The sequence below is a fragment of the Ursus americanus genome, chromosome 1 (genome assembly GCF_024610735.1).
Source record: "Ursus americanus isolate L20-20 chromosome 1, mUrsAme1.1.p, whole genome shotgun sequence".
NCBI classification, from domain to species: Eukaryota; Metazoa; Chordata; class Mammalia; order Carnivora; family Ursidae; genus Ursus; species Ursus americanus.
The window spans coordinates 104,220,308-104,237,293 of NC_142127.1; the positions used below are offsets into that span (position 1 = coordinate 104,220,308).

The 16,986-nt window shown below is 56.3% G+C and overlaps 1 long non-coding RNA gene across 1 annotated transcript; it reads right to left on the reverse strand.

The window, feature by feature from the left end:
- Positions 1-1,369: 1,369 nt before the first annotated feature.
- LOC148110832 (uncharacterized) lies at positions 1,370-15,554 on the reverse strand. Its single transcript, XR_015725784.1, has 4 exons — positions 15,250-15,554; positions 4,452-4,667; positions 2,376-2,483; positions 1,370-1,806 (listed from the first exon to the last, which is right to left on the reverse strand). It is a non-coding gene; the product is annotated as an uncharacterized LOC148110832 (long non-coding RNA).
- Between the last annotated feature and the right edge of the window lie 1,432 nt (positions 15,555-16,986).

Genomic DNA, 16,986 nt, shown 5'->3' on the forward strand with positions numbered 1-16,986 from the left:
AAGGAGCACAGCCCGGCTGACACTTTCATTTCAGACTTCCAGCCTCCGGAACTGTGAGAAAATAAATTTCTGTTGTTTTAGGCCCCCAACTTTGTGGCGATTTGTTATAGAAGCCCCAGGAAAGTGCCCGAGGGAGCTGCCCTTAGGAGGGGTCTCACAGGCCCCTTCCCAGCGAGGATGCGAGGTCACTTGGGTGTAGACGGTCAGCTGTGGAGACTGACAGCAGGGGTCCCTAACGAACAAACGGCTGGCCTCCAGGTCACCCTACACGGGACCTTCCGTCAGCATCCGGAGTCTATACTATCTATCCAGATATATACAAGTCTATACACGTGCCTGACACAGAGGTCAAAGACCACAGAGAATCAACACGAGTAGGGAAAAAGGGAAACAAGAAAGCGACAGAACAAACCTTCAGAGAATCTACATAAACTCTCAGAGAACAAGGTAAAATAATGGGTTCTTAAAACAAGCATACTACTCAAAAACGTGTTTTTTTTTTTTATCAGAGTAATATTGATCCCTCGATAGTTAAAAATAGGATGAGAACCAAACCACGAGAGTGATAGAAACAAAGTTGAGGGCGGTCTGGGTGGCTCAGTTGGTTAAGGGTCTGCCTTCGGCTCAGGTCATGATGTCAGGGTCCCCGGATCGAGCCCCACCTGGGGCTCTCTGCTCAGCAGGGAGTCCACTTCTCCCTCTGTTGCTGCCCCTCCCCCCACTCATGCTCACCCTCTCTCTCTCTCTGTCTCTCAAATAAATAAATAAAATCTTAAAAAAAAGAAAAGAAAAGAAACAAAATTGAGGAAACTGCCAAGAAGGCAGAACAAAAATACAAGGAATTTGCAGCAAAGGCACAAAGATGAGCCCACAAAAGGGCCAGTCAGCCCCGAAGTCCTGAAGGGGGACGGAAATGAAGAAAGAAGCAGCAGAGGGAGACATCAGAATTGAGGGACTCGAGTGAACAGACTGAGGGGCCTGACTGCAGCCACCGACCCTTGGGGTGACTCCCAGACCCCATTTTGTGAGTGGGTACTGCCTGCCCGTCTTTGCTCTGCCCCTCCCTGCACCGCACCCCTGCCCTGCGTGAGGCATCAGCCCACGTATTTTATGATTACACTAAATGATAACATTGACATGCTTTCCCGTTGAGCTAATTGCCCCGAAATCGAATCCGAACGTTAAACGTGCGTGCCTGCCCCACGTAAATAGCTTCCCTCCGCGCTTCTCCCCCCAGAAGGCCCGCAGTCCCAGTGAAAGGACACTCACTCTCTGCACGCGGGTCCTTTCCACACCCCACATGTTGCTCCCCCACGTCTCTGAGACACCCCACATCCCGCCCGTCCCTCCTCCGCCCTGGCCTCCCTCCCCGAGGCCTCCTGGGGGGCCTGGCCGCCGCCTGAGGACAGCTGGCCGCCACCATCCTGGGCTGGTGGGGTGCCCGGCTCTCCCCAAGAAGGCAGGCCAGCCTCCTTCCCCAGCCTCTCCTTCTTCAGGGGTCTGTCCTTCAGGGGATTCCCTGGGGAAAGGCGTGCAGGTGAACTCCCTGAGGCCTGAGCGGGACGGAAGGGCCCCTGTCACTGCCTGGTCCCAGAGCAGCATCTGAGCTGGGTGTGGACACTGGCTCGAAAACCACTTTCCCTCGGATCCTGGAAGCGCTGCCCCCGGGCTGCCAGCCACCCCCCGGATTGCTGCTGCGGAGCCCGTGGCCAGCCTGGTACTCGAGTTCTTGCTGGGGCTTCTTCCCGCTCTTTTTCTGCTTGGCGATGCCTTCCTTCCCTTTGTCCTGTTCTCCCTTGCTGGCCTCTTGGGGCAGGGAAGACAAACAGAACCAACAAGGAGGAGATGAGGCCAGGGCACGTGGGCTGGGGGGTCCACCACGTGACCTGTGCTGTGGTGCAGGCCCAGCTTGGAGTCCTGCCTCAAGGGGGACATTATAAAGGAGCAGCTCTGGACTGTGGCCCCCTGGCCCCCCAGTCCTGATGACGCGGAGCCATGCAGCCTGCTGACCCCAGGACCAGGCAGGACCTGTGCGCCCTGCAGGCAGCCCCCCACCCTCCCAGCAGGAACCTTCTCAAGGCACCTGCCAGGAAACCCTGTCAGCGAGGCCTCAGGGAGAGGGGGGCTGTCCCCAGCAGCAGTTTCCGAAGCCGTGGCTACTCTCACAGGGGAGCTCCGACGTGGATCCTGGGGCCCTTCTCTTCACTGCCTCTGCTTGTCTTCTGGACTATTTTCCAGAAGATTCCCTCTACTTCTAGGCCTTGTACTGAGGTTCCTCCTCTACTTTTGACCCACAGCACGCTCTCGCTGTGACTGTTCTGTTCTCATAGCCCTGCGTTCATGTTTCATGGGTGCGTATGTCATCTTTAACTCACCGAAGACACTAAAGAAGCTGGGTTTGGGTTTGCGGTTTTATATCTGTTTTCTTTTTCTTTTCATCTTGCTGGGTTGGTCTTTTTCTTTCACTGTGTCAGTTGGATCATCTGCAAAGCAGACATGAAGAGCCGAGTTAGGAGTGAATGACAGGGGTTGGCAGCAAAGCCGTGACGGTTAAAATCCAAGCGGGCGAGCGTTCCCAGCTGGCCTCCAGATTCCAAGCTGGGCCTGTAAAGCTCGGGCTTCTTCCTCCTCCTTGAGCAGGTCCTATCACAGCCCCCACAGGGCCGAAGAGGCCAGCTGTGGCAGGTAACGGGGGGGGGGGGTCTGGGCCACCTGCTCGAAGCTCACTCCCGCCCCTGGTCCTGCCCTGGCTCCGTCCCAGGAGTACCATTTCCGTAGAGGAATGGACCGCCCCCAGGCACACCCAGCTTCATGACTTGGTGGGTGATAAACAGTGATGGGAGATGGACCACCAACTCTCTTCGAGGTCACATTCTTACAATCTTCAAAGGCAGTGCGGATCATGCCAACCCACCCAGCGTCCAGAAAGTGACATTGTTTTCAATTCACTACCTTTTTTTATTTTAAAGATTTTATTTATTTATTTGACAGAGAGAGACAGCCAGCGAGAGAGGGAACACAAGCAGGGGGAGTGGGAGAGGGAGAAGCAGGCTCCCAGCGGAGGAGCCTGATGTGGGGCTCGATCCCAGAACGCTGGGATCACGCCCTGAGCCGAAGGCAGACGCTTAACGACTGCGCCACCCAGGCGCCCCTCGATTCACTACCTTGGCCGAAGGGGGGTGAGGGGACTTCCCAGGCTTTCCACTCGGTCTTCCCATTATGATCATAATCCTCATTGCAGGAGTCCAGCTCAGGACTCGCCCCACTGCCACACATATCACCCCCAAGGCAGTACCAAGTGCAAGGCGGCAACAAGCAGCCATCTCTGCCGTCCTCGTGCACACCGCTGCCTCCCTGCTTTCAGGGGACTGGACACGCTTGTCAGGGCGTCCCTTTCACTGCGACACTCTCCCAAGTCACCCACCATTAAAATTGTTGGCATCTGGGCCGGCGTCTTGTGCGAGGCACTGTCCTCAGCCCACATACCATGTGGGATGAGACCCCCCTCGGCAACCAGGTTGCGAGTCATCTGGCCCCTACACCTAATTCTCCAAGCTCCACAAGCAGAGGCAAAGAGACGGGCAAGAGATTTATGGGGCATCAAAGCCGTGAAAAACACAAGGGGGAGGGGACGGGAAGGGAGAAGAGCCTTCAGACGGTGTTGCACGACGCACATCTGGCTCCTGTGGAAGGAGAGGGAAAGAGGGACCCGGGAGCGGAAGCCCAAGTGGGCCATGTGGCCCTGAGCACAGCTCGGCCGGGCCATCAGAGTGCTGGTGCGGAGGCCATCCTGAGCGGAGTCCCACATGGGCACCGAAAGGGTGAGCCTCGTGCCCCCGCTGTTGCCCATCACTGGCCTCTGCCCGCAGGCTGGGCAGAGCTGACTTCAGCGGGGGAGTTTCTGGAGGGAGAGCAGAGGGCCACCTCCCTCCCCCGCTGCCGAGTCCCTCTCTGAATGCTCTTTTCTTCTGCATGTTTTGTGTCCCGAGTGTTCCGCCTTGCTCTTGTCTCTCAGGTTGCCCCCTCGCCTTCCAGGTCTGGCAGTTCCCGGCTGTGTGTTCGTTCACGGGAGCAGGGCCACGACAGGGCCACGACGCGGCTTGGGGAAGAGGCTGGCGGCTGCTGGGCCTCTCTCTGGGTGATGCCAGGGCTCACCGTAACTCGGGACCTCAGGAACAGGGTCCAGGGGTGAGGGCAGGGGAGGGGGCAGTGAAAGTCAAACTGCAAGGGCTTGGCCCTGAGATACCCAGCAGAGGCCATGCCAACGCCAGGCCTCCCAAAATAACTCATTACATTCTTGAGCAATAGAATCCTTGGTCCGTCGGTGGGAGGGCGGTGGGTGCGTCGGGTGGTTGGGTTTGTAGGGGAGGTGGAGGGGTGCGGAAGGGGAGCGATGCTTAAATGGCAGATGCTCTGGGGATGAGGGGGTGAGGTGGTGCATCCTCACTTACCCCCTGTTTCAGGTCCACAGCCACCCCACGTGGGGCACCCTGAGTCCTGGGCGTCTCCAGGCTCCGCGGGGCTAGCACGCCCTCCTCGGTGCGCCCCTCTGCGAGGGTCCCCACGAGGACCCCCCCATCCGTCCGAAGGTGTCGAAATCGCTCATCTTGTGAAGGATCCCCTCCCGTTCTCTTTCTTTCTGTGAGTTTGTAAGATCATCTCAAATCCTGTTTTGGAAATAAACAAGCCGTAAGATCTGTGTTTCTCAAACTGCAACGGTGAAACTTAAGAGCTTTCTCTTTGGCCGCTTCCCCCACCCCCCACGGCCCTGACCCTGCTCTTGGCTTCACCCTGAGCACTGCCCCGCAGCTGGCCATCCTCCTTCTGACTCAGAAGTGGGATCGGGGGCCTGGTGTACCCTGTCCCACATGCAGTCCTATCCAAAGACATGCTCCACCAGCCAAGATGTTAGCAGAAGCAGCAGAGACGTCCACTGCTGTGCGTCTCAGGATGTCTCGGGAGAGAGCACAACTCCTGAAAATGCCCCTAACATACACTTCAGCCTGGTTCCCCCTGCCGATCCATGCGGGGGGGCTCCTGCCCCACATCCTCTCCGTGCACCCCTTCCTCTGCGCAGCCCCCCACCTTGGGGCTTGCCTCCGCCCGGCCACCACACCCCACGCTCACCAGATCATTCACTCACAAAGCGTCGACTAAAGCCAGCATTGTCCCAGTTGTCCCAGAGACGCGGCTTGGCCAGGGCGCCTCGGGGATGCCGGAGCTCGTACCACTTTGATTCCTGCAGGCCTCCGGCCAGAGACGGCCAGTGAGGCCAGAAATGGCCAGTGTCCACAGGGGAGGGCTGTCCCAGCGGCAGAGGGGGAAGTGCCCAGTGAAGGCCTCAATACCCACCCAGAGGCAGGGCCTGGGAAAGCACACCAAAGGGCTGGGGACACTTGCTGTCGTATCCGTCCCACGCCTCCCTCCCACCGTGGGCCCCAGGGTCCCGGCAGAGATAGGAGTCCCGCATGTACAGTTTACTTCATTAGACCAGCAGTGGAAGAGGCTGCATCCTGCCACTCGTCTAAATCCCCGGTTTGCATATAATTCTATGCACGATTATACAGCATACAATTCTTTCCATCACACGGAATGTGGCTTAAGTGAACATTTGAATGGCGCCACCCGTTCCATAATGAACATATTCAAGATGAAAGGAATTCACAGAACCCTTCTGGCTTGTGTCGGGACCAGCAATTTCTGGAGCCCCAGCGAGACAAGGATTTCTCAGCCCCAGGAGACCCAGACCCCTGCACGCGGCGGCTGGGCCTCCCCTGGGATGACATGCGTCTATGGAGGGGCCTCCAGGGAGGGGCGTCAGTAGCATGAACAGCTGAAGCTGGACCCACAGGCACTCAGCGGAAACGAGAGCTATGGGCGCCCCATCGGGGGCCTCTCCCAGGACTTGCAGCACAGGAATGAAGGAGAAATCTAGTGAGCAGCAGACGGGTCTATGAGAGCCCCATGAACTTGCTGGGCCAGGGGGACCCCAGGTGCGGCACGGTGGGCACCAGGCAGGGTTGTGCCCTGGTCCCCCTGGCGGCTGCAGGTCCTGCTGGCCCCCTGCCTGCCCGGCAGCTCCCTGCACCCCAGGCCTCTGGCTGATTCTGACCCTGCCTCGCACCTGGACCGTCGCCACCCCTACCCTGGGGTTGCAAAATGGGGGAGCCTCACACAGCCAAGGGCTTGGAAGCAGGCGGGGCCTAATGTCTCTGTGGGGTGACCAACAGCTGGGAAGGGCTTGGGGTCAGGATGGGCGGATCCTAAGTGGAGCTCCCCAGCACCTGCCCTTGCCGGGGCCTCAGCGATGCTGATGGACTGACCACCGTGTGGATTATGTTTCTTTGGAAAAAATGCATTTTTTCCACATATTGAGCAACACCCAGTCCTGATTCTCCAATTAAGATTTCCACAGATGTTCCTTCGGGCTTGGTTGTTACAGTGTTCAAAGCCCAAGTGGGGCAAAGGTATTCAGGGGCACGGGTGGGGGCCTGATGACCCCACAGAGGAGACACCTGGTGGAAGCAAAATACGGGTCACAGTGAGATGAGCTCTGCGGGCATAGCGTTCTCCGTTGACGAGGGAGGATGGGGCGAGGAAGAAAGAACAAGAGGGAAGGAAGAAGAGACAGAGGGAGGGAGGAAAGGAAGGAGGGAGGGAAGGAAGGAAGGAGGGAGGGAGGGAAGGAGGGAAGGAGGGAGGAGGAACTCACTTCTGCCAAGGTGTCAGTTCGACAGTCGTATGAGACCATAAGCAGCACCGAGCAACCTCTGTTAGTGAGCTTTGGAAATGGACAGGAGTCAGATGTCCTCCAGTCAAGGGTCATTTTTATGCCCCTGCCACAAGACCGTTTTTCAATATTCAAACTTAATTCTAACAGGCTCTGTTGGCTCATAACAGTCCTGTCATGAAGCTGAGGCCAAGAAGAGATTAAATGATGTGCAGGAGTGTCCTTGGGGGACACCGGAGCAGGACACAGAGAGAGGGGCAGGAAGACGTGGGGTGAGCCTGCAGACAGGGAGGCTGGCCTGACCCGATGAGAGGAGAAGGGAAGGAAGAGCTTTAGACCCCAGCGCAGCACCAAGAGTTTCAGCCAGGTTGGCAGGAAGTCCTTGTGCCCAAGTGGAGGAGGGGGTCCCACAGCTCTCGGAATCCGGCCTGCGTCAGAGCCCCACGCGCTCAGTCAGTGCCGGGCAGCAGCCATGGGAAGTGTGAGCTTACTGAGCGAGAACCCCCCGAAGGGGGAGCCTGTCCCAGCTGTGCACACACCGCCCGAGAGCATCACCATCCGAAAGTATCCTTTTGATGCAATTGGCTTCCTTGTTCGTCTGTGCTCGCCTCCACGGGAACCTCAGCTCCCCGAGGCCGGGGACTTCGCCTGCTGCAGCAACCCCTGGCCCTTGACAACGGCCAGACACCTGGTAGGTACTTGAATATTTGTGGAAGGGAAGACTGCGTGGAGGAAGGTCTTGGCTTGACAAATAATCATATTGCAAGAGATTTTTGAAACCATGGAACTTTAACTCCCCAAATTAGAATAATAAAGATTCAGATTTTTTTTCTTGATTGCTATCACAAAATATCACTTCTTTGTATTAAAAGGCAAAATTGCCTTATTCTCACGAGGAGTGTAGCCATCATAACCCATGGTGCTGGGGACGCTCTCCGCATAATTCTTTTCAGCAGAGGGTTTGGGAGACACAAGCTGTGTGTGGTATTATTTTCAAACGTCTGTCAGGCTTCCCAAAGGAAAACATTCCTTAATCGGGGAGGGGGAGAAAGAGACTTGATATCAAGCCACGCAGCCTGATTTTTGGCTAACAATACAGAAGTCCGGTATCAAGCAGCCCCAGGACCTCTGCATACAGCTGTCCTACCTTAGAATGTTAGGTAAACAGAGCCCTCTGCACACTAGGGCAACAGATAAACATTTGGAACAGAATAATTAGAAAAACCTGAAACCACCATAATCAGAAACAGCCTCTAAAAGCGCTGAATTTTAAGACAGGCTTAGATGATGGGTTTTGCGAAGAGGCTTTATTCCTTAACGAGGGGGGAACAACCCAACTGCACGTGCTAGTAACTCTAGCAAAGTTCAAAGGCTTTTTCATGAGACTTCAGTGTCTTCATTACTCCAGAAGGGACACAGAGTCCTTGACATGCAAAGGACATGGGGGGACGTCCAGATCGCTCCGCAAGGAGAACAAGGTTATGCTTGGAAATGAATGACTTTGATTACTTGTGTGGCGCCTTTTTTTTTTTTTTTTTTTTTTAGGATTTTAGGTAATCTTTGTACTCACCATGGGCTCGAACTCACAACCCCGAGATCGAGAGTCACAGGGTCTACTGACTAGGCCAGCCAGGCACCCCTTCTTGTGTGGCTTTTGATTTTGAAGTGGGAGGCAGAGCAGACGGGGCCTGACCCACCTGCCTGAGTGGCCCCCGACAGGCGTCTCTGTCCCTCTGTCCTTTTCCCTCCTGCTTCAGATGCTTCCTAGGCGTTCCGAGGACACTGTTCTAGGTCCCTCGGCAGCGGCCCTGGGCGATGGACAGTGATGCGTGACAAAGGGGCACCTGCTAACACGCCTGAGCGTCTTCCCTGCTGAGCAACACCCACATCTGCCCAGGCCGGTCGGGCTGTGCTCCCATTCATTCGTCCGCCCTGCTGACCACCTCCAACAACGTTTTAGCCATCACGGCCTGTACCCCATGGTTTCCCAATGGAAATGGGAGCCAGGAAGGTCAAGAGAGAGGCCTGGAATCACCAGCTGCTAGGCATTGCTGAATTCGAGCCCACGCCTGGAGGTTCCACAGGACTTGACTTGAAGCCACACATCTTGCTTTAGTCTAGACTCGCTTCGGAACTGGAGGTGCTGGGACATTCATTGTTTACGCGTCTGACGATGACTCTTGAGCTGTTCTTGGCCGGAAGGATGCAGAGGTGAACGAACCAGGGATGATCCCGGCCCTCCCAGCATCCCAGTGGGAAGAAGGACAGCAAGCCGACACAAAGCCCCCAGCCCCGTGGAGCTCTGGCTGGCACAGCACCAGGAGGGTGTCCCGTGCCCTCCTACACCCCAGCTTCTCAAGGGGCAACTCTCTCCTCCCCCAGAGGTCGCCAGCTGTCTAGCTTTCCCTGTGTGTCTGAGCCTCACTGTCCCCTGGCCACCTGTCCAGGCAGGTGATACAGCTGACAGGGAGGGACAGCGACAGGGAGACCAGCGCAGGCCCAGCCCCAGATGGAGCGAGGAGGAGGAAGAGGCCGCCCGGCCCTACCCCTGCCTCTGGAAGTTGCGGCACTCATGTGATCCTTCTGTCCCTGATCTGAGCAGACTTTCACCAGCTAGAAGAGAACACCCAGAAGACAAGGAAAATAAAACTCCCCTTCAGAATGCCAAGATGGGGAAATTTGTCTTAGTGCTCAAAAAAAAAATGCTTTTTGGAATAACATGATATGTCTGAGGCCCGTCTTTGAGTGGGAAGTTGTATTTACCCAACTGTTCCTTGTTATCTCCCTTCCCACCATGACAGGGTGAGGGCAAGTCTGATCTGTTGGACTCTCAGAGTTCTGGGTGGGAGGACAGGGCGGGGTCAAGGCCTTGACCTTCCTGGCAGCCCTCCCACACCCAAGCCTGTCTCTCTCTCCCCCTCCCCCCTCTTCCTCCCTCCTCCAGGAGAGCCTGTGTTTGGTCCCATCCTCCTGTTTCGACCTCGGCCAAGCGACGCGTCCTGCCCTGACATACAGAATTCTGGACAAAGACCCCGAGCGGGGGTCTCCGGGGAATCTCGATGTCTCCCTCCAGTTTCCCAACATCCACATCCAGCTCCTGGAGGTTAGCGCTTCTGTCAAAGATTGTAAAAACCATTTTCAGGAAACCCGAGTGTTTCCTGTTTGGCCCGGGCCTTGCTAACGCATCCCGCTGGGAGCAGGGAGTCAGGCTCGCCTGCTCGTGTTCATAGAAGTCAGGCCGGAAGGAGGGGCGTCCCGGGCTCCCAGCGTCTCAACGGGGCCGAGCCCAACGTTTCCGTCAGTTGCTCTGCCGCTGCCCCTTCTTCCATAAATGACCCCGGGTGCCACGGGCCCAGAATAGTCCTCCTCATAGCCCTCCAGCCAGGGTCACCACCCTGCCACATTCTGATGCCACAAGGGGCCGTGCCGTGTCCCACGCAAGGCCCGGTTTGATCGCTCGTTCCTCGCGTGTGTGGAGAACCTCGTCCATGTCGGATCCTGCTCTGCAGTGCCCCGGAGACAGGGCAGGACAGGCCAAGACCCCAGGCCTCGGGCAGCCTCTGCTCCAGAGGAGGAGCCAGACCAATGTCTGGAACCACAGGTGAACCCCTGTGACATTAGCCGGAGCAAAGGGAAGCTGGCTCCTGTGGGGACTGAGGGGAGTCAGGGACCTGACTGGAGTCATGATGTGGAAAATTCCAGAAGCTGGGGTTGAGAAGGGGAGCTGGATGTCGGGGGCCCTTGAAGGCCTGGCCGTTACTCCGAGTGAGAGGAGAAGACTTGAGGCCCGAGGGCAGAAGGAGCGCAGAGTCTGGCTCCGTTCCGGGGAGGGGGGGGGGGCTGCTGTGTCTGTGGGGGAGGGGAACAGAAACAAGCCAGGGCGTGGACACAGTCAGGGAGGCGAGACAGGCCCAGAGCAGGCCCACGAGGGGTCACGCTATGCCCTGTTCTAATGCTATGAAGGGACAGTGACCATCTGAGTCCTGGTCTCCAGTGGATAAAGTCTATCTTTTCAAATCCCAGAATGAACACACTCAGGCCACTTTCAAACCACGTAGAGTCAACACATTTCTGCTAACAACATTTCTTCAAGCAGGTGTCATGGTGTTGGGGAAAAGCATGTCCCCGGCCACCGAGTGGGCCCAAGGAGGTTTCGGGTTCTGTGTCATCATGGGTGAGGACCTGACCGGCCAGCAGCAAGCCCTGGTTCCTCCCCTCTGCCCACGGCTGCAGCCAGGATCCCCCAGGGTCCGGCTCACTGTCCTGGGGTCCCTGAGAAGTCCCTGGGCACGTGGGGTGAGCCATGGTAGGGGAGCTCGGCAATCAGGCCAAGACCCCGGGCCAGGTGTGCACCCCTGGTGGCTGGGGTGGGGAGGATGTGGCCGTGGCCACCATACCAGACAGCGCCAACCCATGTTTCCGTGGCTGCAGAAAGTTCTACTGGGCAGGCCAGTGCCCCACTCGTGGGTCTTGGGCCGCCGCTCTGCTGACACTCTCCACGACAGCATCTGCTGTGTTCTAAGACCAGTCCTCCCACCAGCCTGTCTTCGCGGACATTCTCTCCCTCTCTGCAGCCTGTCTTTTCATCTTCTTATGGGGTCTCTCACAGAGCATTCGTTTTCATTCTGATGAGGTCCAATTCATCAATGTTTTCCTTTTATGGGATATGCTGCCTGATGCCAAACCTCAGAGCACTTCACCTAGTCGTAGGTCCCAAAGACCGTTTCCTGTTCTTCCTAAAGTCTCGTGGTTTCATATTTCACATTTCAGGGTGGGATCCACTTTGAGTTAAATTCTGTATCAGGTACGAGGATGGGTCAAGGTTCACTTTCTGTCCACAGACAACCAATTGCTTGAGGGCCGGTCGTTGGAAAGACAGCCTTCCTCCGTCGGCTTGGTTTTGCACCGTCATCAGATACCAGTTGGGCGTTTGTGTTCATACCCGCACTCAGCTCGAGAGCTGTTCAGGTTTCCGCGTGGAGCGTGTGGCGCGCGCGGCTCAGTGCCGCCGATCCGACGGACGCACCTTAGTTCTCATGATTGCGGAGCAAAGACCATGTCCCTCCTAGGCCTCGTCTTAGCCCTTAGCAGCCTGAGAGCTATTGCTTCTCCCAGCCCCACCACCACGGGACACATGCGCCCCCGTAATGCCACAGGGGCTCAGCAAGCGTGCCCAACAGCCTCACCCCTTCGCCACGCGGGACCCACTGCTAGTCTGATGACGAAGACACGTGGGGAGAGATGGAGGGGCTGTCCCTGACTTCCTTGTACTGGGGGACCAGGCTCAGGTACCCCACTCTGATGTCAAGTTCTAGGGATCCTGACCCTTCTCTTCAAAGCCCACATCACTGGGTCCGCAAAGAGTCCCTCCCAGCATCTGTCCCTGGAGCAGCCGCATCTCCCTCGCTTTTAACTCAGGACCCCTCCCACCACAGCTGAGACCCATTTCCTGTTGGGTCCCCCACGCAAATGAACAACAGCTGGGAAACATGTCCGCTGAGGCTGACTGAGCAGCGCAGGGAGCCACCCCCCACCCCTTCCTGGCTCATTAACCGCTGGATGGGGGCAGGTTCCATCTCCCCCTGAGCAGCCCTGGCCCCCTTGCTGCTCTGCTGAGCCTTTTCAAACTGCCTCGTCTTATGGCCACAAAGGAAAACCAGCCTTGCACAGAGAGAGGGAGGTGGCCCTGCAGGGGGTCAGCTCAGTCCCTACCTAGTGAGCGCCCACTACCCACCACGTGCCCGGCGGGTTCTCTGTGCCCTGCAACAGAGATGTCTACAGCCTCATGCATCCTTCCTCTGGCAAAGAAATCCAGCCCCAAAGGCAGCCAGGCCACGGAGCAAAGTTCTGACAGCAGCTCAGGGGAGTTAGGCAAGGGCTTGGAGAGGTCAGAACCTACATGCTATGGGGACAGGGGGAGAGGAGGGACAGTCATGTTGGCTGGAGGACCAGGGACGTCCTGGAGAGGGGCTGGAGCCTGAGACTGCCAGGGGAGTATGTTCTCTGATAGGAGGAAGGAGGCATGCAGACTACAGACTATGAGAAAGGGGGGGGGGGGGCACTGGGGAGCAGTGGAGGCGGGGCACATCGTCCAGGGACAGGTTCATCTGTGGGGTTTGAGGAGCCAGACCCCACCCCAACTTTTCAACCTTCTGATGGGGACCATGCTTGTGGCACTAGGGTCCTCGTGCCAACAGGACAGGCGCGGTGAGACATCCCAGGCTAAATCTGTCCCAGTCTGCCACCCTCAAAGACACGGCCCGGTGGACTAAGGTCGCCGAGCACATCTTGAGATAAACGAAAAGGCAACAGGTTACGTGACAGACAGCAGGTGTTACCTGCGCTCTCAGGCTGAATGACCAGGCATCAGAGGGCTTTCACCCAGCCCCCCAAGCCCAGACCTCTGACGTCTGGACTGCTCATTCTCTGTCCTCCCCAACCCAGGTATTTGGGGGAATGGATGAGAATTCCAGATTTTGCTAAGGAGCTACAGAAGCGCCTCTCAGAGAAGCCACCTATGAAGTCACCAGAAGGAGCTCCTCGAGGGCTGAGAATGAACGACAGAGACTGGGAAGCCTGAGCACTCTCTGGCGCTGTGCGGCAAGGAGCCACAGGGGGCTCCTGGGGGGAGGGGGGGTCCAGGGTAAGGAGGGGCTGGAGGATACTGGCCACTAGGGGGCTAGGGTAGGAGAGAGGATCCCAGCAGACACCTTGCAAAGTTTCCCCCACTGTACCCAGGGTGAAGCCAACTGACAGGAGACCCTTCCCCATCCTTTTTTTTTTTTTTTTTTAAGATTTTTATTTATTTGACACACAGAGAGAGTACAAGCAGGAGGATCAGCAGGCAGAGGGAGAAGCAGGCTCCCTGGGGCTCGATCCCAGGACCCAGGGTTCATGATCTGAGCCGAAGGCAGACGCTTCACCTGCTGAGCCACCCAGGCGCCCCAGACCCTTTCCCATCCTGACACCTGATGCTGGTCCGGCCGTGCTGCTCTGAGAAAATACACCCCAGCCAGGTCAACATCGCTTCCCAGTCACAGAAACCCCAGTTGCAATGGACTCAAGCAGAAACAACCCCCCACCCACCTAAGCGGAGAAGTTCAAGAATAGAACTGGTCTTGGTGACAACCGGATCCAGGACTCAAGAAAGGTCATCAGGGCCCTTCCCCACCCCTCCCAGCCACATGCCACCTGGGGACAGTGACCACCTGCACTGGGAGCAGAGGTCCTCTGTCTCCCAGCACCACAAATCAAGCCCAGGGAAGACTCAGGCGGGCCCTGCTCGGGTCACACCCCAGCTGGGTGGGAAGTGGGGGATCAGAAAGGGCAGTCCCCAGAGTTCCACGGAAGATAGGACCCCACAGAAGGAAAGCAGCCGTCAAGAGCCATCTCCACACAGAGGGTCACGGAGATCTCGGACATGGACAAGCGTTCCCACAGACATTATCTCGTCGGGTTCACTGCTCCCCTCGGGTACAGGCAGGCCTGACAGCTGCCGGAGAAGCTGGCGGCCGCACCTGCTGCTCTCTTCCACGACACCATCAGACTTCTCCCCAGCAGACCCCGTGCCCACCCACAGCCCTGACTTCACAGCAGGGCCCCACTCCCGGCCTCGGGGCTCTCTCTGGACACAAGAGCGTGCACAGCCCCCAGCCGGTGCCAGGGGTCCACGAGCAGCCCTCCATGAAGTGCCGAAGCACCAGAAGGAAGTCCTCGCCTCCTTGCCTCTGGAGAGGGCAATTCCGCGAACGTCCTGCATGGTCCCTAGGAGGCCTGGGGCCTCCGTGGATAACCAGAGCGGTCACACACCCTGTCTCCCCACCCCACTGCCCTGCCTGCCGGACCACCCCCAGATAAACGACTTGCAGCCAAATTCTCAACTCGAGGTCCACCTGCTGGAACCTCCAATAAGATGCTCTGTACATACTGATAAGCTGTTGTCGATAAAGCAGATACAAGAAAGTTCTATAAAATAACTGGAGGGCACGTATTGCATGGTGCACTGGGTGTTATGCGCAACTAATGAATCACCGAACTTTACATCAAAAACCAGGGATGTACTGTATGGTGACTAACATAATATTAAAAAAGATATTATTAAAAAATAAATAAAATAAAGAGAAAAGGAATTTTAAAAAAATAAAAATTAAATTAAAAAAATAAAATAACTAAATTATATACCAATACCCTCCAACCCAGGAGGTAAATAGCAGGGCACCGCTTCCCGGCCCCGCCCCCAGAGACAGACATTGCTAATCGATGGAGGCCCCTTTTGGAGGCTGGCCAAACCCAGCAAGAGAGAGCATCACGATCACTTAGTCATGTCTGCCACTGGTAGAATAAATGGAGACGCAGCAAGGGCCTTGCTTTTTGCCATCCCTGCTCCAGCCAATTGGCTTGCAGAGCCCATAAAGCCACTCAACAAATGTCACTGTCGTCATGTCACCAGTTCCCAAAATGGCCAATTTCCTCCCCCCTCCCCCTGCCAGCCTTGCTAGGAGTCCTATGTGCCTGAGTACCTGCTGGGAAATGCCCAGTGCTCAGCTTGTCTCGCCGTTGGACAAAGGAAACAGAGCAGTTAGCACCCACCTGGGTGCGTGATGCGGCTGAAAATAGGCATGACTCATACTCGGCGGGGCGGGGCAAGCCGCAGTTCCAGCAAGCCCTGTCCCGCCCTAAACGCCACCAAAGGTGTCCAGGGCGCGGAACCGTGCGTCCTGTAGGTACGGCTCTATGCGCGCAGTCACGCAGCCGCACAGCCGCCCAGACACCCCGCCCCCAGCAGTCACGCGGCTCGAGGAGGGCCTAGGGCTGTGCGGCTCATGTTACACAGAGCACAGCCAGAACCATCTGGCCAGGCCCGGAGCCCACTCGGAGTCCCTGCATAAACACATCCCGTCACTTAGGAAAACAGAACTACATTTTCCATAGTGAAGAAATAAATCCCTAGGGGGTATTTACGAAAATGTATACTCTGCTTAGGGACAGCGTGGCTTTTGCCAATTCGCTAGAACAGGGTCTTTGCACAGCATAAAAACAAAAGAGAATGAGGAAAGGAAAGTCCAGTTAGGTCCACGTTCAAAATAAACAATCTTTACTGTTACAGACAGTCCCTGGTTTACGCACAGGCCGAGTTCCAGGACTGTGTTCCCAAGTCAGTCATTTGGAGCTTGACATGCACTTTCCCGTAGAAACTACGTCCGTTGGTCATAAAGCTAACCCATGGCCATCCCTTCCTCTGATAGTGATGGACGCCCATTACCGCCCTCACATCTCCACTTCCCAGCATCACCTCTGCGTTGCCTACGTGAGAAGGTAAATTCCGATGTCCAGAGTGTGTCAGGCAGGGCCAGAACTGGGGAAGGCCCAGGGGAGTGTGGGCGGGGGTAGTGAGATTTGGTGGCCATTGGCCTCTGGTGTGAATGCCAGCCCCCCTCGGAGCCCCGGTCCCCTCACCTCTGAACGGTTCCCACCTCACATTATTGCTGCTGGGTCATGAAGAGCAGCGTGGATACAGAGCACAAGTTACAGGGCTTGGCCCCGAACAAGAGCTTGGGGAGAAGCTGCACTGTTACCTTCATGTGTAGAAGAGAACTTGATTATGAGATCTGAGCATTTCGGGACTTGAGGAAATTCACTAAGTGTTTGCAACAAAGGGCAGGACCATATCTGTTTTACCCTAAAATGATCCCCAGGCCTGGCCCATGGCAAGCTCTAACAAAGATTGGATGGATGGATGGGTGGATGGATGGATGGATGGATGGATAGATGGATGGATGGATAGGTGGAAAGGTGGGTGGATGGATGGATGGATGGATGGATGGATGGATGGATGGATGGATGGATAGGTGGGTAAGTGGATGGGTGGGTGGATAGATGAGTAGCTGGGTAGATGGGTGGATGGATGACAGAGGGATGGACTGATGAATGAATGTACGAAGATCAAAACCATTCTTTCTTTTCCTCACCATTGCCTCTGGCTTGAGTCCAGGGCCCTTCTCTCAGAGACCCAGAGAGCTTCCTCACCCGTTCTACCATGGGGGGAGGGGGGAGGACACATGCATACAAGATCGTTGTCTACGAAGCAGGAAGCTCTCATCAAACACCGAATCTGTCAGCACCTTGATATTGGACTTTCCAGGCTCCAGAACTGTGAGAAATAAATGTCTGTCATTTATAAGCCACCCAGACTGGGGTATTTTGTTACAACAGCTCAAACAGACAAAAACAGGTGTGGACACGAGGCAGTGTGGCTC